This window comes from Dreissena polymorpha, chromosome 5 (genome assembly GCF_020536995.1).
Source record: "Dreissena polymorpha isolate Duluth1 chromosome 5, UMN_Dpol_1.0, whole genome shotgun sequence".
In the NCBI taxonomy this organism is placed as follows: Eukaryota; Metazoa; Mollusca; class Bivalvia; order Myida; family Dreissenidae; genus Dreissena; species Dreissena polymorpha.
Window position 1 is genome coordinate 89146975 of NC_068359.1, and position 26257 is coordinate 89173231.

At 31.7% G+C, this 26257-nt stretch overlaps 1 long non-coding RNA gene across 3 annotated transcripts; it reads left to right on the top strand.

Moving 5' to 3' along the window:
* The first annotated feature begins 5523 nt into the window (after positions 1 to 5523).
* LOC127832124 (uncharacterized) lies at positions 5524 to 8719 on the top strand. Of its 3 annotated transcripts, XR_008026702.1 has the most exons (5): positions 5524 to 5701; positions 6384 to 6443; positions 7061 to 7123; positions 7449 to 7491; positions 7962 to 8719. It is a non-coding gene; the product is annotated as an uncharacterized LOC127832124 (long non-coding RNA). The 3 variants fall into 3 exon arrangements; XR_008026699.1 differs by lacking the exon at positions 6384 to 6443; XR_008026701.1 differs by lacking the exon at positions 6384 to 6443 and having other exon boundaries at positions 5524 to 5686.
* The last annotated feature ends 17538 nt before the right edge of the window (positions 8720 to 26257 follow it).

The following is a 26257-nucleotide window of genomic DNA, read 5'->3' on the forward strand; positions in this document are numbered from 1 at the left end:
CCAGGGCATGTTCATGTATTAAAGATTTTAATGATCGTAATCTAATATTAACAAAGGAATTGCTAAAACAGGGCTATTTGTATCATAACCTAAGAAGTAAGTTTGCTAAATTTTACTCTAAGTATGGTGATTTAATTACAAAATATAATGTTTCTTTAAAATTGCATTTAAATAATGGAGTCTCCCATTCATCATTTTACGGAGATGTTTTGAAGCGTGTCCGCAAATTAAAATATGTTAAACCAAGTGTTCTTATTAAACTTTTCAATTTGGTTAACTTGTTTTAATCAAAAGGATACGATGCTTATGTACTTGGAACACGTGTTTGATGGTTTTCGATTCACTATATCTTTCTTCTCTTAAAATTTTGAATCATTAGTGATATTATAAGCATTTTTCACTGTTGAATACAATTGTGTCATTGTGTCGTATGAACAAATCTGCATGAAAACTACATTATAGGCATTTTTCACTGTTGAATTAAATTGTGCCATTGTGTCGTATGAACAAATATGCATGAAAACTACATTTGGACTCAAATCGTACATCAAATCATTTCTGCCTTCAGTTGTCAAAACACCTATATTGGTTTGATTCCAACAATGTCGCTTTAATGGAATTACTATTTTTATATTTTTGATTCTTAATATTTAATCAACTAAACTTGTTTTATTAAGAGTACAATTTTGCAGTAGCCCCCCATTAATAGTCTTACTATTACTTTACAGTACTGCCCCTGGATTTTTTTCACGTCATTGTGTCTTCGCCTGTCAATTACGTCATAACTCTTTCTCTGTTCCTGGGTACATGCATTTTCTGACGTCATACGATCAACTTTCCAGTTGTAAGCTACATGCATAGGTCATTGGGTTTATAACGTTCAATTTTATTTATATTTTCTCTCTGATAGGCCTTTCTTTTTTTATTTAATTATTATTAATTTAATTTTTAGCAGTCACATAAACAACCAAGATATGTAATATGGAATTTTTACAACCATTATTGCTGCTTCTTCCTGTATTTGCGCGATGATTATCTGAAATATTAACTTAATGACGCTATATTATTAAATCTTTTTCTATAAAGAAGGAATGTAGTTGACACTTGTTTGTAGTTTCATTTTATCGTTCGTCAAAAAGTTGTAACTTTGTTGCTCTGGTATCTTCAATACCATTGAGTAATTAAATTGTAATTAAATTGAATGCGTTTTATTTCCCTTTTATTATTGTTTGATTTGAGTTACAATGCTATGACGTTAAATTTTATTTACACTTAAATGTATTATGAATATTGCTGGGCCAAGTGTGAGGTTGAGCGCTCTATAACCGGTTTAAACCCCCAATGCTTTGCATTGACCGTTCCAAGGCGGTGACCCCAGCTTTATTCATATTTTGTGTTTATGTTGGTTTGTATTGTGCTGTATTGTGCTGTTTTGTACTGTTTGGGCAATCGGTCACTTGCCTTAAATAAAGGACCAACTAATTGTTTTTTAATGAGAATTCAAAACTGCTCCAGCAGCTGGAGTTTTACTTCTTTATACTGCTGCGGGCGACTTTTTTAAATTTTAGTCTTGATTTTTTACTGGAGCTTTTTAGATCCAATGTTTACAGTTATCAATATAAAGCATTTAATGACAAACTTTAAAACATGCCAAAATCTGTGAAAAGGCCTCTTTAAAGCTGAAATAGTGTCAATGATGTTCAATAAAACGCTTGAATACAGTGCAAGTTTAGTGATGTGTAACCCCGAACGGTCCATATACAAAAATAGTGACCGGACCATATACTCTAAGGTTTCTCTATCGCATTTTACAGACTGAAACCGGTCATATAGATATATAAGGACCAACATCTCTGAGGTGTAATATTATGTGTTAATGAATTAAACAATTTATAACCAACCCTGCAGCGACATATATGACTAAACGTTTTCAAACTCAAACTCATTTTCACTAAAGCGTAGTAACAAAGCACACATTTACACAACCTGAACAGTGATAGTTTGTTAATTTGTAATACCATGCCTTCAGCCCAATATAAAACTATATGCAAAAATCAATAACATATTAATAAAATAAACATATTCATTATATATGTTTACCGTAGAAACTAAACACGGTAGTTTATATTTCATTACTGGGTAATTGTTTTCCACATCTGCAATATAAATTGTTTATATTCGTATCACAATCAAAAATATAACATGTTGCAACTTTGGATAGCCAATACTATATTGTTATAGATAATAATACTCTGAAACAAAAAAAACCCTGTCAATTTGATATTTGTATCATTAGTACAAATTATCAGCTTAAATGCCATTCAACATACTAACAAATAAACAGTGTGTATGTACACAATCGAAAAAGAAGTGCATTTACATTCGATAATTGATAAATGCCATACATTACTTGTGTTCGGGGATCGCATGTTCGTATATGCATGTTTTGTTAAAGTTGTAATTCGACAAAAATCCGAATTTTGCGATGAAAATGTTTTCACACGTTTTCCAACACATATATTTATATCTGAGTGCAATTGTGTACTAAAATACATGGCTAATTGTATGTTTGTATAATACAAATGCTTTTAGTAAGTTTCAGAACACGCAGTTATTATTGCCCAATTGCATATTATATATTTTACACAATATCTAGTGAATTTGATTTTAGTACACATGCCCGAACGTCTTATAATTTACCATTTAACTATTAAAGGTGTTTGTAATTTTTGTGACATTTGTTCTTTGAATGAATTTAAAACGCTTATATTAAACCGCATAATGCTCTATCTAGACTATGGTTTGTTGCGGCAAACCTTGATAAATTATGCATGTGCGAAAGCAAGATACTGATTATTTGACTACAGTTTTTTCTGTTTATGAATTTCTTATCTTGAATAAAATATGTCGGTTTATTGTTGATTTAAAAACATATACAAGGCGCACTTTATTGTGTGTTATTTTTTTGCCTCATAACAACAATATGTACCGTATCGTATTGTATCTATTTTAGTCGCCAAATATGCTGTAAAACAAGTTAATTAATTTAACGTGAAAAACTGTTACAAATAAACATAATTATCTTTGTGTCGTATGTTTGTTTGTGTTCAAAGTATATGTGAATACGTCAGCTGGAAGGGACAGCCCATTGACAGGCGTGTTTATAATATGGTTAAAAAGTGTAACATGTTGTATTTACAAATGATGATGTTCAGTTTATTTAAAGTATAAAAAAAAACTGGTCGCCAAGCCCGTAAGCATTTACGCAACGTATCAAAACTTGAGCATATATTTCGTTGTGTTACACAGTATGCACATATATTGAGCAAAACAAAATAAGAGTTATCTGTAAAGTTTGTACAATATTGTTTGTGCCTCAAGCGAGATACTTAATATACTGTATAATACTCATAAATAAAATGTCGGTAGTGTAAAATGTGTTTGCGGTCTAAAGGAGATTGCATAACCGATGGGATACATTGATAACTAAAAACATTTAAAATCAAGATACATCTAGGATTTGCATGGTATTCAGGGTTCTTTATCTAATAGCATGGTCATACTCCGCACGACAATTATTATTTCAGTGATCAGTAGTGTTTATAGAAATACATTTATCAGTGCAAACTTTCTTTTTCTCCTTATGAGAAATAATCAAGAAAAGAAATGATGTGGGTAATAATTAACGTCTAACAAATTAAATTGAACTTCATGTACAATTCGTCCAATCATTAAAATAATCACCATTTTTTAAATCTTTCGGGAATTAAAATATACGTATTTATGAAATCTTTAAATCTTTAAATTAATGTATGTGTAATATCTGTCACTAATTAAAAGAATCTTAAAACACTAAAATTTCGATAAAAAAAGTGTTCGTCAATTGCAATATTTTTAATGCGTCGGAGCAGTGTTTATGGTTTTGTTTTGATTCAGTGTATTTGTATGATAGAAACCTTGCCGCAAGCCCTCGGTATCAATAACGCTGTGGCTGAAGTTGCATATATTGTCATTAGACATGTGTTCCAAATATCGCAATAGGTTAATATCAAAACTAGTAGTAAACATGCATACACTAGACCATAGAGTGAAAAAAATTCGATAACCTTTTTTTTTAAATTGAGATTATCAGGTACCGCTAAATACCATGAATATTCTCGCAAATAATTTTGTCCGTTTGTGAAAAACTTTTTAATCTTTGTCATCGGCTTTAACGTGTCATGTTAGATGGAAAGCATCAAATTCCGATCAAAGACGCGAAATCTATTTGTACAGGATTTGTGTATAAACGTATGTGTATGATAATTTATAGAAAAGTTTTGCAGATATTTGAAAAAAAACTATACATATACACGTCAGCGGGATAAGAGAGTGCTAATTAGTAAATGAAACATAATTTAGAAAAAATAAAATAACATATATTAGTAACAGATCATTAATAAAATGTAGTGACAAGATACTACATGTTGAAATCGCTAGTGAACGCAAGAAATCTCTTTATATTTTGTAGCACTAACATGTGTGTATTGTCAACATGAAGCGGATTTCTCTAACACTCAACCAATGTCGTATATTTTAAACAAAATCATAACACTAAGAAAACATAACAAATTTCGTTTTGAACACCATCGTTATTTATTTAGTTATATGTTTAAAATCGAAATTTCGAAATTAAAGATTGAAGCATGACTTAATGCTTCACCAACTAGACATATTTGTTACATTCTTCCCGTAAACCATACTAACTCAATGTACCGATTTTATTAATTGACATGATGGGCTCTTAGTAAGCTTGTATGTAATGAATTTGAAACAAATAGTAAAGCAGAAAAGAAAAATATTGAACATGGATACAAATTTACAGCTTCGACCTTTTATAAACATTTGTAAGAACGTTGAGCACAGCCTTTTCTAAAATTTATGTGTTTCCGTTTTCTTATGATTTTTAGGTGTTCCTATATTTTAAACAGGAGCCGTATTCACCATTAATAAACTCAAACTTAAACTCAAACTCAGACTTTGACTCAGACTTACAAAAGACAGACTCAGGATTCGTATTAACGAACGCGTTTGGAAATAGACTTCAATAAGATCGTTTTTTTTCATGACGTCAAGACTAAGCGAACTTTCTAGTATAGAAAACGCGCCAAATAGTGTCATAAATTTCAGAAGACATTTCTGATACAACTTTTACGATGGAGTGTCTGTCAGTTGAAAAAAGCGAAATGAAGCGTCAGAAGGCTCCAGATTGGACCGAGCCAGCAGAGATTGTTTTGAACGCGCTTGTTCGGGACCACTGGAGCCTCTTTTTTTTTCGGCGAATACAAGGAAATCGGAGCCGAACAAATTTCCGTTATTCGAAGAAAAAAATGGGACGAGGTGGCGAGCAGAATATCACTGTAAGTTGTATGTTATTTTAGTATCTGCCTTATATTTTTAATATTTGATTTAATAGCATACGATTGGATTTGCTACCGATGTCATTTTTTACTAACAATGTAAATAAGGGGCATAACCACTCAACAAATTATAGCTACTTTCGGTTTTTGGATGCGATTTGGGAATCTGTTTTAGTTTCAAATGTTATGATTTATAGTACAGTTGCACGTCCTCTGTGTCAAAAATATGCACACGTGAATTGTAATTGAAGTATTACAATGGAAAATCTGTGCTATTACGGATAACTGTACCATTTTTGAAGGTATTGTTTAGTTTTCATTTCGTACCCTGTTAGATTCGTAACCATTTTTTTATTCGTATCCATAAACCATCTTCACATTTCTAATTGAACTTAACATTTACTACACGTTTATATCGATAACTATTACCCCATGTGTCGTTTATATTTAACTAATAAACAGCCATGGTGGTAATACCGTAAACATAAAATGCAATAACATAAACATAAAATACTTCTTTTAAATTTACGATACACACATACACATTACATACCATTTTTATTTAATATTAAAATTTGCGACTGTGCATTAGGGGTCACAAGGACAGGAAGGTCTTTGTGTCTGTTAATATAAAATTATTATTTTTATTTTATTTCCAAAGCCTTTAACAAGTAGATTTTTTATATTATATATACTAGTATTACAATAACTGTGTGTATGACTGTATTGAAATGATGTATCTTTGGCTATCATAATTTATCATTTATTACATGTATGCAGCATATTATATCTTCTGAGTTTGCGATATGAAGTCCGTATTATGTTACGTGTTCACTGAACAGTAAAAGACGCTTTGAAATAATTAATCCACGTTTTTGCAACAAAATACATTGTCATTAAATGCCACACATAAAGTAACAACACAAATGAACATAATTATCAAATGATTACATTGTTTTATTGATCATATATATGTTTTTTTAGTTGTTGCATCACAGATGTCGATTTGTGCAAAAACAACGACGAGCAATCAGAAACAGAAAGGTACATTAACAAATCACCATATACCTAACAATAAATATACATAACATGTATTGCATATAAATGTGTGCATTAAAAAAAAATATACACAAACTTAAATAAAATTGTTTGAATTATAAATTGTTGTTACTTTAAATCAAGTTTAAAACACAACAACAGCGATTAAATACAAACATTCCTCTTGTTCTTATTTATAAACAGCAAATAACACACAATGCTACAATAAATGGTATATTCATCGACAAATGATAACACAGGGCTAAATCTGCCATTCGCCAAATTAGCCAATGGCTACAAATTAACCTATTTGGCTCAAGAAAATTCTATCTGGCTACAACTTTTTCTTCATAAAAACTAATAAAGTAGCAAAACATAAAAGAATTTTGCCATAGAAAGGCGAATTTGGCTAAAGAAATTGTTGACTTGAGCCAGGGGAAGCCCTGATAACATCACTAATTTTTCCATTTTAAATAAACTTTGAATTAACTGTTGTTACAGATTCATAAAAACTTGGCATAATTAAAATGTGTTAAATAGTATTGATGAGCATAGGTGCATGTGCATAAGTGTTTTACAAAGCTATCTGTTTGAATAAATTGTTGCTTTTTTTGTTTTTGCAGCTTCTTCATATGCATAACAAAGAAGTGAGAGTGCCACAACAGCCAGCAGTGAAGAACACAATGGTAAATAAATAGATTATCATATACATGTATATGCAAACCATATGTTAACATCACAGTGAACATGCAAACCATAGGTATATATCATATTGAACACAGTATACAAAATAAAAGAGATTTACCCTTATATAAAACAAAACAAAGGAAAAAACATGCAATAAATTTACATGAAACATTTTGTTTGAAAATTAACGCTGGGATTATTATAAATTAACTTAAATATAGTATATTAACATTAGTTGATCATTTTATTGCATTGAAAACATCACTTGATTTAATTTATTTTTGATTTCTAAAGTGACAATATAATTTTTTGTTGTTTTTTCAGATTCCACATGTACTGTCAAGTAGAGGCATGAAGCAAACAGAATGTAAGTTTTGGATATGTTTACATATGTATTTCAATTTGTTAGTAGCAGATCCTAACCACTAAAAAGGTTGTCAATTTGAAACTTAATATTATGGTAGCTCTAATTGGAGGTAAATGCACTGCAAAAATCACAGAATGTTTATTCTTATTTTTTTCAAAGGCATAGATTGGCTCATATAACAGTTATTAACAAGACACTTTAAAGTATGAAATTTGCATTTATTGAATACCAGTTCTAAAAACTGGAATGACAATATCAATGCATCTGAGAGAGCAAGCACTGTATAACTAATATGTTACTATTTGGAATGCAAAAATGTCATGCATACTTTGAAATATAACTAGCATTATATATGCCAAAATTAAGTGCTAATGTATAGATTATTCGATATGCATTGATATATACATTTGAATGTCATAACATGAGAATACGTCCATTTATCAAAATTACACTTTTAAGCCTTTTTTCAGCATCCACAAAGTGAACGATTAAACCGTTCCTGTGCTGCATTGTCTGGTCGCATATATGGGATCATAAGATTCATTGAGAAGCCATATCCACTGTCGCAAATCACTATTCCAGCGTGTTGACCTTTAAGAAATTTATTAAACAAAGATCATATATTTTATTGGAGTGAATTTGATTTGAATATTTAAATGTATTTATTGATCATAAAGTTAATGTAAAAATTATTTCCGCTCGTCTATCCATGAGCAATGGCAGAATATATGCTTAAATACATTGATGCACATACAATTTTTATAAATTGTAAAATACAAATTGTGTTCACTAGTATTTGTGGAATGTTAGAAAACCTACCATTTTCAAACTGATCTTTTATTTCGACGTTTCTCCAAATTCTGGCATCATGTGTCCGCCCTGGCCAGTTGGCATTGAAACTTGTTATTTTGTAGTGTGCATCACAGACAGCCTGTGAATATGAAACGTGCAGAACATTGTTTCAACACATTATATAAATTAACTAAATAATAAATATGTTATTATTTTTTTCTATTTAAGTTGATATACAACTGATGACATGTTTCTTAGTTTACGAATGACAACCGGCTAAAATTAACATGTAGTTGTTTTATAAATTATTTTTGTTAACAATGAACGTGTATCATATAAAAACAATTAAATCAAGTTTCAGCATTGCACAAAATTATTTGTTAAGCCATACCTGTTAATTGATTGTGTGTATACCTTTTCGCTCTATGAAGTCTTCAGCGTGATCATTAGGCTTTTTTATGTGAACGTGTGTGCAATCAATACATCCCAAAGTCGTGGGAAACCTGAAAGTTAATCATTTAAAATTAGGGATGGCAAAATTATTCGAATGTTCGATTGAATGGTCAGCATTCGAATAATAAAAATGATATTCGCATATTCGCATTTTTTTCCAAACGTAATTTCACCAATATTTAATGACCTGCAAACCGCTTACTAAAAAGCAACCGAAATCACCTGGGAGTAACATGTTTGACGAGACGTTCTTCGTTCAAACTGATAACGCGGCCCGTATCAGTGTTGATTGCGCAATGCAATATACACGCTCTAAGAAAGGACCCGACTGTTGTTTGCCAATGGGGTTCCAATTAACGGTTTCAATTGACTGGCGAATAATAATTATTTTTTGTGATCACAGTATGTACAGCCATTAAAATGTGTGAATTACTCAAATCGCGCAGTGCTATATACTTACTATGAGAAAGGGCCCGAACTGTTGTTTGTCAATTAGGTACCAATTAAGGGCTTCAATTAACTGGCGAATAATAATTGTGATCACAGTCTGAACAGACATTTGAATGTGTGAATTACTCAAAAGTAACATATGATATAAATTAAACAATCATCAAGGAATCATTATTCAAATCTGAAAATGCCACCAGCCCTTTCTGCAGTATGGAATACTTTACACGGTCTGTGGATAAGAAGACCGCAACTTGTAATGTGTGAACTTAGTTTTACATATGCGCGGTCTGCTACAAATCTGTGGAATCATTAAAAAATAAAATTCTATGACACGATGTTTTTCATTCTATTTGTGCCCGATCACAGTATCGGTCATAGTATTAGTCGACAGCGATACAATTATTCGATAGCAACGTTAATAAACAGCCTCGTATTTAGCAAACAGATATCACTTACAAACCAATGGAAATTAACACATAACAAGGAAAACTCAATCCAGCCGTTTTATGCGAATATTTGAATATTCGATTGAATGAATTTGCGAACATTCGATTACCGATATTGGTATTCGATGCCATCCCTATTTAAAATTAAGATAGTTTGGGGGAAATTTAAATTTTAATAAATACATGGGTTTTAGTTTAAATGTAATGTGATTTGTGACTGTATGTCTGTTATATCGAATGAAAGTTTTACCTAAAGTCAGTTAGAAGTTATGTAATATGCTGACATGTTTTAAATTGATTATCAATTGATTTAATATCATCATTATTGAAAATGCAACTAATAAGGTCACGTGAAAATAAAATATGTTTACAGCTGTCGATTGTTGTTATTATTTTTATAATACAGCACATTGAAACCATGCACATTCTGTCAATAAATGCATATTATACAGCATTTGCCTCACAAATATATTTTATACAATGTATGGCAATTCAATTAATTCATAGACAGACAGACGGACAGAGGTTCACATGGATTCCAGTTTACCCCTTTTACTTATAAACGGGGTGTATAATAACCGAAGATAAATTATTTATAGTGCCTTGTTTTTAAATTAAATTGTGTAGCATTCATAAGTATCCAATTACATTATAAACAAGGGTTGTTTGTAAAACATTCATGCCCCCCATATGGGCTGTCAGTTGTAGTGGCAGCCATTGTGTGAATACGTTTTTTATCACTGTGACCTTGACCTTTGACGTAGTGACCTGAAAATCGATAGGGGTCATCTGCCAGTTATGGTCAATGTACCTATGAAGTTTCACTACACTAGGCGTAAGCATTCTTGAGTTATCATCTGGAAACCATTTTACTATTTTGAGTCACTGTGACCTTTAACCTAGTGACCTGAAAATCAATAGGAGAGTCATCTGCCAGTCATGAACAATGTACCTATGAAGTTTCATAATACTAGGCCTAAGCGTTCTTGAGTTATCATCCGGAAACCATCTGGTGGACGGACCGACCGACCGACATACATGTGCAAAACAATATACCCCCTCTTCTTCGAAGGGGGGCATAATAATTAATGACTTCCCATTACATTAAAGAGCTAGAAGCAATAATCCAAATAATCGGTATTCTTTATATTTACAATGTTTAAAAAAAATTGACTTATTTGTGATTTCGAACCACTGACTAGAATGCAAAATTTATTTTCTAGAACCAATGCGCTACCAACTGCGTCATGGCAATTTGCTTAAAGTATATGCAAATATTGTAATAATTGGGACATCTATAAATAGATCGGTTATAGTAATGGAAATAAAATGTATGTCAAGTTTATTATCTTGTTTACGATTTAAAATAGTTATTTCTAATAAGAAATAAATTCATTATGATAGTTAGTGATATTTTAAAAATTGTTATTACTATTACATTTAAACAACACGTATTATCTATAAAATTAGTGCATGTTCACGTACATTAAGTTTGGAGATTATTTACACTATGACAACAAACAAACGCGGATAATTATGAATTTTACAGTTGTCTATAATAAATTAGAACAGCAAAAGCATACATCTCATTTGCACTCACGTACCAGCGATGGCACCAAGTTTATGTTTTGCGAGGGCGGTGTCTTCAAAAGCTGGAAATTTTACGAATTCCGGGACTTTCGCTGCCAGAATGTCGCTGACCTGTGCACAGACATGGCTATCCGTTGCCTGTGACAGGACAGTACTATCACCGAATGTGAGCTGCAGGCCGCCGCTGGCCACGTACCTCAGGTAGGTACATACTGCCAGGGCGACCGGAACTGGCAGGCTACGCATTGTACTCCGGATCAGCTCTTCATTACACAGATTACACATAAAAAGAAATCCGGTCTTGTAAAACGAAACCGTTTATATAATTCAAAGTCCTGAAATATTTCCAAGGGATTCGTTCGGTCGATAAACACTTTCAACTCTCAAATAATTATTAAAACGCAATTGGCCTCGTGCGGCGGCCATTTTAATTGTTTACGTGCGTATAACGTTACGTCGCGATTGTATTACGTAAGTCTAAACATTGTAGACTTAGCATTTGAGACTTACATTACTGAGTCTGAGTCTAAAACTTACCGTTTTATGTTTCGTGAATTACGTTTTGTTAGCCTGAATTGAGTCTGAGTCAGAAACTTGAGCTGAGTCTAAGATTTGAGACTTACGTACATTGGTGAATAAGGCTCCAGGAAGCATGCATTCCACGTAATCGAGAGTGTGGTAACCCGTCTGCATGTGGACTATTCGCTACATCGTTGTCATAATAAGTACGATTGCTATTGGAAATAGCTTGCCATTTGAAAAGGTGCTATTCATTCTATTAATCAGACAGAGTGACAACAATTCCATAAATAAGCAATATTATATATTGCTGGTTACGTCCCTTTACTTGGTAAGGTACTTTCGTGGTATTTTGAGATATATAGGCACACTTGAGATTACATGTACTTACACAGCTTAACACCCTTTCTTCAATAAGCTCCCACTTAAATATATCATATACTGTACAATATCCAAAGCAACAATTGATCCGCGATTCGTCAATTTTAATGTATACCTATTTACATTTTTAAAAGAATCAACCCATACTATCAATCTGAGGAATCCCTTTTGAGATGCATCTTTTGAGATGCAATACTCCATTTTTCCCTGTTATATGTACCGTGACGATAACGCGTTCGCGCACGGTATTGAAAAAAATGCTTTATTTTCAAAATAATTACATAAATCTATATACAAATCGGCACTTATCCCGTCGATGCATTGAGAGGTTCCCGTTTTAATCTTGTGTATGATACCTTGCACCTCGGAATAAAACATGACATAGTTTAAAACATTTTCACTCGAATGTTCGTTGTTGGCTGTTCTAAAAACTGTATTAAAGGTAGTCCGTTTGCTTATAAAGAGGTGTATACGTGGTGACTAAATAGTTTTCCAAAATCTGGATTCGCACATTCGAATATAATTTACTGGTTTATTATATTACCTTGAGTAAAGCAATATTTACGTCATCATGAAATGTTTAATTCTTTTTTACGGTTGGATCGAACGTATCTATAATGTTTTTGTTCATGTACTAGTTTACTAGTTTGCACAAGAGTGGGTTGACTGTATGTGAACCTAACATTCAGAGTATGTGTAACTACGGTGTATGATCGAATTTTTATTTCGAGAATGATTTTACATACATATTTTTACGAGAAACGTATACGTTTATTATTGCGCTTTCTGAATTTTATGTTCATTTTACATACACAACATATTACACATTGCCAACTGGGTTGAAAACGGGTGACGCAAGAGTTTAAACCGGTATTTATTAAAACAGATACATGGCTTGAAATACCAAATATATTTGTTAATATGAGATTTATAATTGTACATTTATATATTATGTATCATCAACTTTATCAACAAATAGCAATCACGAATGTGCATTTAGTTTATTAAGCATGACTAACCGATGAAAATAGAGTATTCATACTTTCTTTATGAAAGGGTAATATCAAGGTACATATTAGTAAACATATGGTAATATGGACACGTCAGTATTGTATTTGTTTGTTTTTCCACAGGCTATTATAGCTAACATAACTTCATGGTGCACGACGCAATCCCGTTTTCCCCACACACGCATGTGTTACAGCCGTCGGCATTCATGAAGCTGTCGCCGGCATTGTATTGGTTTCCGTTATACTCGCAAACTGAAATAAGACAAATATAGTAAGTACTTTAAATATTGAAAATTTATATTGTACTTTAAAACAATGCTTAGTAATAATATTAATGATAATATTAAACTAATAAAGACCCTCGAAACTATGTCTGCTTTTAATTGAAATTATCAATTTCTTATTTAGAAACAGGACAGTACTCACAAGAACAGCATGATTAAAATACGATGCAAAACAACGTCTTAAACTGGTATACCGGTATTACAAAAATAATTATAATATATCTTCAGAGACATGTCAGAGATACAGACGCTCTGCGACAGCCACAATGTCAAATAAATAATTTATTACGGGTCATATGTAGACCTGTAGACAATAAAACATGCAATACAAATACTTGATTTTAATACCATAGCTTGCTTTTATATTTACGAGGTAAAACAATAGTGTTTAAGGTAATTTATATATTGATAAAGTAAAGAGATCTTATACCTGTTTTATCGGATACAATTCGCCTACATTGAAACATTTATAAAACTGAATAAATGAGATAAACACATTTTTAGAGGTTTAACTTTTCAAAAGAACCATTCCTTTAACACTTTTAAAATTCTTCGGAAGCTCATATTTGAAAACATAATCCGGTAGAAATGTAAAACATATTAATGATATTTTGATTGATATATATAGTTATTTAAAGTCTGTTAACAAACCGGTATCATGAAATACGAGGAAAGCAAACTAAATAAGTGAAACGTTATATATATTCGAAAAACATTATATACATGTCTTCAAAATAGTGCTTCTTTAACACGGAACCAGTGATTTTCTTGGACTCGTCCTCCTCAAACATACAATTATTAAATACATGATTTCGTATCACCACTTGATTAATGAATGCAACTGTTATATTTGTTAGAAAAAATGAACATATTTTGGCAATACAAAATTGCTTAAAATGACTTCTTGCCTCCTTCAGGCGGCGGTGGTACACACAGCATCCTTGTGCATCCTATGTTTCCGTCGGCACAGAAGCACCTGTTACAACCGTCGTCGTTAATGAACGACGCGCCGTGTGCGTATTCTCTGCCATTCTCGCCAATACACGGCCCTAAACAAAATTTATGATACATATATTTTATCAAAAACATGACGCAATTTACACTAGTGGAATTGACATGTCACCGCCTGTCAATCAAATCCTTATCTAAGAATTTATCTACCAATCAGCGATCGATTAATCTGGCGCGTTAGTAAGCAACGAACTGTCCGCCATTTTTCCTTGACAAGCTATGTCTAGGTTCACTTTTATTTCAACGAGTTTCTTTTGTTTTCCTCTTTAAAAAAACAAAGATTAAAAATGGTTAAACGGTTTCAATGGGGATTATGTAACTCGGACAATCGATATTCTGAAAGATTAGTTGCTGGCATTGAATTTATATCGTTTCCAAAGCCGAAAAGAGAAGTGTAAGAGATGTATAAATGCATGAGGTCGTCCCCACGAACAACTGAACGTCAACACTGTCGAAGCCAATTACAATATCTTTTTATCGAATAAACTAGCAGATTTCAATAGTTTATGTTATCGATCTGATCATAACATAATAGTTCATGTTTTTTTAAATAGTTTCATCAGTAACTAGGTGATTAAATGGATCTTTTTCACGGTTTGGTAAATTGACAAAATTGAAAAAAATTGTTTCAGATTCGCAAATTTTCGATTTGGTTATGATATTTGTGAGGAAATAGTATTACTGAACATTTGCCATGGTCTAATATAGTCATTATATATATTTTTTTTGAAGATTTAAAAACCTAAAATTTATAAAGCGTTGCAACGCGAAACGATTGAATAATTTGGAGAGTTCTCTTGTTGTCGTTTAAATTTGTGAAACTACGAAGATTGCTTATATAACGTATACAATACGCATCTTATGTATGCTTGGCAGGATAGCTCAATTGGCTTATGCGTTTTTACTTCAGGATTCCGGGGGTCACTGGTTCGAGCCCTGCTACTGGCTATTTTTTTCCCTTTTTTAAATTTTATTTTTGATTTTTTTACTGGAACTTTTAAAATTTAATGTTTACATTTATCAATATAAAGCATTTAATGACAAACTTCAAAACATGCCAAAATCTGTGAAAAGGCCCCTTTAATAGAAGAAATGTTCATCTGCATTACTTTAAGAGAAATAAAACCCGGCATGAAGCCTAATTCATGCTGTGTTTTATTACTCTGAGGGTAATGATTGCCATTAAACATGTTATTAGACGGCGACACGTGATATCTTATCTTAATCTTACGAAAGTAATCTTGCCGCATACAAACCCCTGTATCATGTTTGTGTATGTTTGTGTGCTGTTTGTATTTTTATTTGTTTATCAAATATTTAAAGTATTGTGTAACTGCTACGAAAGTAATTTGTCGCATACATACTCCTAGATCTTCTATATTTCTTTTTTCGCATAGATGGTCGACGCTGGGGTATGATACAATTTAAATTAAATTGACTAGTGTATATAGATGGAGAATTTACTTTAAAAACTTAGATTGCCCTCTAACTGAAACTATTTTAATATTTACTAAGGAGCAATATCCCTATAGACCAACTATTGATTCGTTTTTCGTATAGGTGGTCAACAAAGGGTAAAGTACTATTATTAACACTAATACATTACTTAACTAAAAGTAAGCGTAACACATTTCGACATATGATTTTCATTACAAACAGTTTTAAAGTTATCAGCATTCCTATCCGATAAGTATAAATTTCATTTAACTACGAATGAAAAATAACATTCAAATATAAAGTTGGATTATGCGGTTATATATGCCCATCATACGAATTCATATTCATGTATGTTTCCTTGTTAAAAAGACTCAAAGGTTTAAATGCATTCCAAAAAACGAGTAATATCTTCCATATGAAGTTTGAAACAATTATTCTAGTCACTAGTGCAACTTGTTGCAGAATAATACAATTAGTGCTGCAATTATTAAACTACGTGTGAAATCATGTTATAACATTCGCACGAAAGCACATTAACATGTTTACTCCTTACATTGTAAATTGATCTTTCTTCGAAATGAGTATATTTTTGTTTGTATTTACTTCATGCTGTTATTGTATACGATTGTAAATGACGATGAGCTTGTAATGCTTAAGTCTGAATAAACGATTCTGATTCTGATTCTTAATAACGGTATCTTCACATGTCCAGACATGTGGTGTCACCAATGAACGCTTTTAATCCACACTTGGAGATCGAATGCCTAATTCTCTTTTTTTCAGCGAGTTTCGTTTATTTTGTTTGAAAAAAAAACGGAAATGAAATATGGCAAAAACGGTGTAAATAGGGTTAATGTAAGTCCAGAAAGATAAGTTACATGAATTAAATATATACCATTTCCAACGCGGAAATGCGGTCTTGACATGAGCGAGTGGTAGCCTGAATGTGTAGAATTACCGAGATCACCCTTATAGAACATTAATTTATTTGAAAAAACTGAACATGTCATGTAAGCAATAACTACGCATTATTAAGTATGAATTATATAACGTGTGCATGTAGAATAATAGAGAATATTGATACCCACTTTGCGTAACTAATCGAAATCCCGGTTAAAAATCGAGTTTGTTGTGTGTCAGAAACAAGAGAAAACGATTTTATGCTTATATTTAAATAAAAACGGATCGATAAATGCCATTGTATAATAGTTATTATTACTGATATAACCAATAAATGCGTTAACTGGTGGGAAGTCGGTACCTGCGCGAGCGTCAGATACTGGTAGCTTTACCGAATTACCCTTCATACAACGCTTCTTTATATCAGACAATGACCAAACTGATTGTTTTGTCTTGCACTTTCAATAATAGTGATTGATAAATGTCCCATAAGCAATGTTTAATATTATTAATATCACTTTTATACGTAACAACATGTGAGATTTTGGTATGCACTCGGTGTCAGAAAGCGCGTAAAACTTCACAGAAATCCCAGTTTTAAAGCGCTATTTCGTGTCAAATACACAGGCGGGGGAATGTTTCGTTAATATTTTCGTAAATAACATGTGTAAATACTGTTGAAGAAGTGTTAATTGATTGCTAATACCACCATTACATGTAGTAACAGGTTCGATATTGGTAAGCGCTCAAGCGTACGATAGCGTGTTTCATGTACTGAAAAACTCGTTATAAATAGCTGATGTTCTCTATAAACGTATATTTTTGCATTTGCATAATATTTACATGACACAAACCCCTTTTGCAAGTGTTATATGGTGTCAAAAAGTCCATAAAAATCATCCGGAATATCGCGTAAATCTATATGCAGTCTATAGGCAAAGAAGCCATTTTGGTGTTAGCCTGCCTAGGTTTGCTACCCGCTGAGCCACGTTATTAAGTGGGCGGAGCGATCATCGTCCAGGCGTCATGTCAATTGTAGCACTTAATGCTATCTGAAAACAAGTTTTTTTCGGTTTTAACGTGTTTTTCAAATATGTAAGTCATTAAATGATGTTCAAGTACTGTTAGCTAGTATTTGTAATTATAATAAAATAACTCACTCTCGTCCGCTCTTGCCAAATGGACTACTGATAACATTATGAAACCCACGAGAAATGATTCCATTTGGATATTTGATGTCTTCTCCTGAAACAAATAAATACATGTATAATAAAAATCATTTTAAAACACACAATAATCATATATATTGTTCAGTTAAGTACAGTTTATTGTATGTTTTCAAACACGAAAATACAATACAGAGGAATTTTGTACAAAAGTGTATGCACTATTAAAATGTTAATTTTGAACACACTTATATGGATGAATAACTGTCTTATCGACTTGCACACAAATGATGTTTGTTGTTGGTGTATATTATGATTGTCGAACAACAGCATTATATAATCCTTGTATCAGCATGCATATTTTCGATATGTTTAATGAAAGCTGCATACATAACTTACCTTAGAAAGTAATTACACCTTTGTGCTCAATGCAAATTGCCTTCATTATAGACACTCTATATAGCAACTCCACGACGGTCATCATGCCTGCTGTCGCCATAAGGGACGCATAGATGGACATATGTCTGGGGCCGCAAGCGAGCATGACAGCTGTTAAACCTATTGCATTGTGTCAAATTAGTTTTGGTCTCATATATATTGATATGTTTGAAAAATTGGTAATGACTTTTTATACAAAATATTTGGATGTGTATACGTATATTTTATTGAATTCAAATACATTTCAATACTACATGTGTAATCCTCTGGTCTCTATTTCTTAATAAGAGTTATACTGTAAACTGTGAAAGTGTGCAGCATAATCAAATGGTTACCATTTTATAAGATGAAAACAATACATTACAGTACAAAAAACATTACACAAACGAACGAGCAATTGTTTTCTAACAAACGAGTAAGCTGATATAACGTTAGATTGTAAGTTTCGAGCCCGTAATGTACAGGAAAGGAGTGGCACTCTGCGTGAACTTTAATTTAAATAAGAGATGAAACGGTATTTTTAGATTTACATCAAATCATTAAATGTATTTGCATACAAATTGAACCCCGGTCCCTCTGAAAGCAGAATCTAATGCGCTACCATCGGACTATTCATACCAATTTACAGCTTTTTTTAACACGCAAATAGGTATCTAAATACATTTTGTACATTCTGAATAATCAATAACACATGTTCCAAATGGTTTAGTATTTTCTAGTGATGAAAGTTGATCATCAATAAAGGAAAGTATGTAAAACATGTTTTGATCCGGAGTTTTGTTTCACTTGTTTGATTTTGAATCTGTTTTGAAAGTATGACATTTATAAAAAAATTGTGTTGTGTGTGTATGACAGTCATGTTAATATATCTTCGGTAATAGCCATAAACTGGGCGAAAACAAACGCTGGTTGAATCACAAACCCATACACATAAAACCCATCGCCCACTCACCAACCCACACGGTCTGAAGATGCGAAGATTTAATGCTGTCTATCGGGATAATAGTATAATATGTTGCCTTTTCATACTGACTGTTGTTCTCACTTATGTTTGTTCAAAATACCGCTTATCATATTTCAACTTATTAACAAGGTCAAGTCCAGCAACTTCGAATATAAAATAAAAGCGAAAGGGGTCGCATGTACGCAAATTAAGGTTGGGGGCCTTTTTGTACGCAGCTTAATTACTAGTAATGTCTGTTTGAATTATTAATTGCTGCAAGCCATTTAACAGCTCGTGTATAACAAACATTATCGGTCAACTTATCGAGTCCACACAGTAACAGATGCAGCACAACCAACAACCTTCATAAATGATGTTTTTGTAGTTTAAACCACGTTATATTTGGTGTCAATTATGTGCATAAATTGTCGATTGGTCTAGTAGGAGTGCAAACATAACTCGGAAAAAATGAATCTATCCTTTTCAATTACATGTAATATAAAAGTAAAGTAGTAAACGAATAAATAAAATCCCTTTTTTTAACATTTGCATAGGACAGAAATCACGTGAAATATGAAACTGAACAATAATAACGTGTTATATATAATTTTACCATAATATAATATTTATAAGTTGAATAAATACATACATTTATATAGAAATTGATTAATGCTTGTTCGAAACATGAACTGATCTACCTTATTTTAACCGTACAACCCAAAGGCATTTTTCATCTTTTGCACACAATCAATCTTGGGCACATTTAGTCATGCGCGATTAATCACCGCGAGTGTAATTATATGATACAAATGCTTACAAACCCATCAACTTGTGAAATAACACATATGGCATTTCCCTGCTTGTGCCTTCTAGTTGCTTATATTAACTCTATTTAATGTTATACCTTGTTGTTGCTTGGAGGTAGAGTATTAGCTTAATGCAATGTACGGCAGGTTATTCTGTTTTTCAGATTAGGTCATGGAAAAACTTTGGTAACATTTAGAATACGGGCACGATGTCGATTATTGTGTGATAGCCGAGCCGACTATTACCATTGAATCTAAAAGAGTTGAGGAGCAAAAAAATCATTACTTTTAATTTGATATGCATGAATTAATTGCATTGTGTTGTATGTGCATGTGCAAAGCATAATTGTATGTAGAAAGAAATCAAATGCAATATAAATTAGCATATTTAAAGTTGATATTGCAAGACAATGCTCGGTAAAAAAAAGTTAATTTGGCGTTCTGTGTAATTTTATATTGTGAAATATTCCTCTATTATAAATAAAGTGCCTTTAAAAACAAATAATGAAACACTGAGAGGCAGTGTTTAGAACTATCATCGTGTATCTGTGTCAATTATTACTGAGCTAATGCTCGTTATTGCTTTTCAGTTTTTCAATAAAACAAGTTGTTTGACCACAGTTGGAAAGGGGACTAGCGCAATGTTTGTGTTATAACAATTCTTCCAGCGGCATTTGACACAAACGTTGACGCCTATTTTGTACTTTTAAATTAAACATTTATATTCAAAATATACTGATGTTGGCAACATTCAATAATAGCACTCAATAGAAGGGTATTCGGATAACATATATCTGAATGCTCATTTTGTAGGAAAAATTGATTTCATATTTCAATTCAATTTTTTTGTACAGTTATATATTGGGAATGCGTGTTCTTTTAGTTTAACAGAAAGATACGTCATATTTATGCATGACAATTCACGGCGGATGAACCAAAAGAACGGTTTAAAGTTACAACAAAATGCCGTTCTGTTTGGAGCATGTTTTTAATTTCACGATTGAGGCTGTTAGGGCGGACCCTTTATTACCAAATCAGTTTTTGGATGATTAAGATAAGAAACAAATTGTGGGTTCAGTTCAAGTACATATATATAAATATGGCATTTAATACTACTCTCTCTTAACTTTCCCAACAAATTTACTCACTATTTTGTATTGATGAAGGAGGGAAACACATAAACCATGTAAGTTTTATATAATATGTTGTTACCTCCCGCCATATATGCATATCAATGAACTAATGTTTGGTTAATTTTAAGAGTAAGCGATTGCTTGAGGGCTTTTTTCTTTCTTTTGTTAATCTATTGCCCTTGTTGTTAGGCTTAAGAATAACGAATATGCTTAGAAGCAACAAATGTACGTCCAGCATTTGAATATATATAGCCCACCACTGGTAATAATGGTAATGGTAATAATGTCTTTAATAAAATGTTCCAAATGAAGAATGCTTAAGATAGAAGAGGTTAATGCCATGTAAGACTCAAACTAAAACCAAAACTTTAATATTGCATTTAAAAGAATATGTTTTATTATTACACTGGTCCAATAATGTTTTGGTGTAATGTGCTGTAATGTAATACTAGCCAATTGCATTCATCTCATGAGACTGTTTTAAATTTTCTCTTTTCATGTATTGGAGTAAACACCATGTATGAAATTTTATTTGGTTAGCGACGTGCATTTCTTGGATATGTGTAAACGTTAGTTTCTGGTAGATATTATTCACTGTCAAATTGTGCCGGAAGAACATTGTCAGCTATTTTGAGCGTTTATAAGTAGTGAGCATGCCTAGCGGTTACACGCGAGTGATGGCATGATTATGATTATTTTAGCCTCTTCAGCCAATCAAATGGCAGAAAAAGGTAATATGCCACCGAACGAAGATTGCTCCGCCTTTACTGGAAATTATCAGTTGCAAATCAACTTAACTCTCTTACACGTCGACATATTCACTGTTTATGCTATTTAAAGAATAAGAATGTATTATATTATTTCCTTTAAACTCATATTGGAGAAATACATAATAACATATTTCAAAAACAACGATATTAATATTAAAATTAAAAAATTAATTATATTGATAGCATCATAAATTGTATTTATCTTGAACATGAATGGAATTGTAAAACTATTTACTACATCAAATCATTGCCCGTTTTATGAATACGGTATTTCACAGAAATGTATTTCAAATAAAGCTTTTTTCATATAAACCAATAAAATAATAAAAGACCACTCGTCGACAAAACAACAAGACCATATACATATTCCGAATATCGCTATTCGTAGTATTTGTGAATTACATAAGAACCAAGTTTCAATCTTTGAATTTAACATGTTTATACAATAAGTTTTGTGGAGACTTGTTATATTTTGTTTAAAATTAGTTTTTGTTTAATATTAGGAGGATATTTGTTTGGTTGGTAGGATATCGATTTTAGTTGACGAGTGATTATAGACAATGATATTTTCACGAATTATCACGAGTGAATTAAAATCGGTATTCCACCAAATCCAACAAATTTTATTTTTATTTTATGCTAACAAACAATTATTTTTTCATGTTTGCCATCTCGGAAAATATCATTCTCCGTTGGGTGCACGAAATGTCATTTCTTGCATGTTCACAGGAGGCTATTCCGTATGTTTTAATAAACATTAAATGCAGAGTAATCGCCCTTGGCAAAATAGGAGGTAACAATTATTGACAAACAAAAATTATCTAAAAAAAGTTCTGGTAAAACAATTTTTCAGTTTTGGAAACTGTGAAATATCAGTTTTCATTTCCTGATATTTTGTCTATAAAAAATCGGAAAGCATAAAATAAATGTATTTATTATTTATATTTATTTATTTTATTAGTTTTTTTTTTATTTATTTGGTAATTCATCACGGAACACACATAATCAACCTTACCCGTCTATTGATAAAATTAGTCCGTCTGTTGCCATGGGATGATGCTTTATTATAAATATGTATATTAAACAACTTAAGTGTACCGTCTGACATAAGTCATGCTTGTATCTGATGATATATGTATATTTTCTCATTTTGTGAAAGTATATAAAAACTGCCTACAGTTTATTTTGTACGACACTGTTAGCAGATACAAATCACCCCTTGTTTTAAAAAGGCGATCATTGAAACTAAATCGAATACATCTATAATTGATGTTGATTTAATTGCATTACGTACCATATTATTGAACCGTAGCAATAGGTCGCACTATGTAATGATTTGGTTGTGTTTTAATAAAATGTTTATGTAATTTTAAGTCAATGTGATATTATTTAATTTCTTATTGAATACTGCCACCTCAAATCGTTGTAACTATAACTTACATAAAATATAATTATATAATGGCTACACAAACTATGTATAAAATAGAACAATGTTGCTAAAAGATATTGTGTTTTGACCGTTTATTTATGTTTACAGTATAAAGTCATGATAGATCGAGTACATAGGTTTAAGGTGCAACACATTTCGGTTGAAAACATTAAGTTCAACTTTGACACAGTCTCTGTGTTGTTGCAAGTCGACAAGAAAAAAGTATTTAATTAAACATAAGCACTATATATGTTTTAAGTCAGTATACGTTTTGCCAATGGGTTATTTCAACACAAGTGACACACGCCATAAGGATCAAGTACTTATTTCCCATGTCAATATATACTTGCCAATCAACATTCAATTTAAAATTATAAATTGAAATATAAGATAATTTGAAGTTAAATAATAAACACATTTTTCACGAGAATAATGCGAGGACAAAATTTGAAATATAAAATGGAATGACGGTCACCATTCTATATTTGCAAAGAGGTCCACACAATTGTTAAAATACTTTTCAAGGACATAACATAAATTTATGTTTTCATGAACATGTGTTTAACTTTAAATTTAACACGGAGCATTTAAATAAATGTTAATAAAGCAGTAAATGTATATTTAACGCGAATTTCAGAAACACGTTTAAGTAAATAATACCTTTGTGTTTGTGGGGAAAACATTAGAATATATCTGACTTGATATAACTCTCGTCTATCACCTTAATCCTCCGACAGGCCAGTGCCGTAGCGTTGATTGTAAGATTATTTGCAATGACATAATTTAAAAAAATATTTTACAAAACCTGAACGTGTATTACTTTAAATAAGTTTTTTTTTAAATTCAGTCAGTGTTAATATAACAATTTATGCATTTCAATGTGTTGCATGAACCAGTACATCAAGTACCAGTTACCAAATCATACGCGAAAACCGTTGTTATGCAAGGATTGATTCGCTGTTAATACTGAATAGCATAGCCATAGTTTAAACCTCCAAATAAAAAATAAAAAACAGCACAATGTCCAACAGTTGCTTTTCATGGATTGCATATCCGATTTCACGGAGAAATTACTATTGAATTTTATATAAAAAATACTAAACAACTGAATTGATTAAGAACAATGAACAACAGCTGGAGACTTTACAGTTGACTTCATAATAACGTGAATAGACAATTAATGACACATGACTTTAATGTACCTTATACCAAAATAATATACGCTCATTGAAATAACAGGGTTTATTTCACTGTATTGCAAAGTACATGTCGTGGTGCCGATCTCTTGTATGTAAGTTGCAAATATAATGTGTGTGTATATATATATAATATATATATATATATTTATATATATATATATATATATATATATATATATAAATATATATGAAGATGTTCAAGATATTCGTTGGTTTACAATTGTACATTTTGCTAAAAAATAGGATAATTGTTTCTAGTTTTAGGAAAAATTTCTTAATAGGCAATAAACAGCTCCAGAAAAAAAAAGGATTATTTGTGTCATGTTTGAGCTGAGAGCACAGATTAGAACTTAAAGCACAAATTAAAATTGTATAAGCTCAGGTCAGTTTGTTTGCGTCAGCAGATCAAAACTTCATTATCTATTATCTTGTCTGTGCTCAATGCTCAATTCTGTGCTCATTGCTCAAACTGCAAATAGTTTTGTTGACTTTTATATCTAATATTGGAGCTTAATTATGCTTACATTATGACCAATGTTGTTTAATTCTGTGTTCGCAATCAGAGACGTAGATAACGTCTCTGTCGCAATGCATCTGTAACTGACTGGCTGTTGATAACCTGAAAAAAGAAGAAAGCAGTGTAGTGTCAGGGCTAGTTTAAATAATTAGACCTTGGTTACACAGGATTATCATCCAACCAAGGAAAATTACAAGCATTTGGATTTAAGCTCGCTTTGTAGGCATGCTAGAATAATGGTCATCACAGGTTTTAGTCCTGCATGTGTCATAATCACTTTCTCTTGTGTACTATGTCTTTGTAAATAGCTTAGCAGTTGAATTTAAAATTTTAAAAAATTATCGATTATTTACAATAATAATTATTTTAACTCAGCTCTCTCAGCCATCATAGCAAAAATTGCAAGTTCAATAGGACAATTTAAATAGTTCTATAAGAATGAGCAGTGGCTTGTAAAATTTATTATATAGTTGTTTGTTATAAATGAGCATTGATAAAACAATCAAATTAAATGGATGTACAAATACATTATCGATTTTTAAACAGAATAAAGTGTATTATGTAAGCCAAAAATGTACATATCATTGGTAAAAATAAGGATTTTGACGGTACTATTAATCCATATAATTAATGTTATCCGAAATTACATTTTCCATTTATTTATCCGAAAACTATCCAACTTATGAAGAATGAAAAATTTCATACAAAATCAATCGTTCCGTGAAAATGAGTCATACCATTGAAATACTTCATTATAATACTGATCAAGAGATAAATAATTTGCACAACAAACCACCTTTTAAAATTTGTTAGTTAACTTACTATTACCATCGCCTCCGCTATAACTTCGTCTGTACCTGCTGACTTTTTGTATACAAAGGCGCAGGCAATCCAGACTAAACGTTAAATTGACATAACAAGCAGTTTGATTGGCTGAGCTAAGTCGGGATCTCAAGATAGCGAAAAGTCTCGTTTCTTTTGTTTAATGCACTCTGCCTTTTTTACTGCACCGCTCTTTTTTAATTGTACGCCGCTTTTATTTAGTTTTGCACTCCTCTTTTTTCTATCTCGTGGCCACAAAATAGCTAACTC